Below are 298 nucleotides of genomic sequence, written 5' to 3' on the forward strand. Positions count from 1 at the left end.
TCCAGACCGGGTCCCGTGTGTCATCGGACCTGCTTTTAGTCCAGACCGGGTCCCGTGTGTCATGAGACCAGGCTTTAGTCCAGACCAGGTCCCGTGTGTCATCGGACCTGCTTTTAGTCCAGACCAGGTCCCATGTGTCCTGAGACCAGGCTTTAGTCCAGACCAGGTCCCATGTGTCCTGAGACCTGGTTTTAGTCCAGACCGGGTCCCGTGTGTCATCAGACCTGCTTTTAGTCCACACCGGGTCCCGTGTGTCATCAGATCTGGTTTTAGTCCAGACCGGGTCCCGTGTGTCATC

The 298-nt window shown here is 57.0% G+C and overlaps 1 protein-coding gene across 1 annotated transcript in view; it reads left to right on the forward strand.

Moving 5' to 3' along the window:
• Positions 1–298, forward strand: part of wdr18 (WD repeat domain 18) — a 30166-nt gene that overhangs the window by 6165 nt on the left and 23703 nt on the right. The window lies entirely within an intron of this gene.

This window comes from Nematolebias whitei, chromosome 3 (assembly GCF_014905685.2).
Source record: "Nematolebias whitei isolate Nwh7 chromosome 3, NemWhi1, whole genome shotgun sequence".
Lineage (NCBI taxonomy): Eukaryota > Metazoa > Chordata > Actinopteri > Cyprinodontiformes > Rivulidae > Nematolebias > Nematolebias whitei.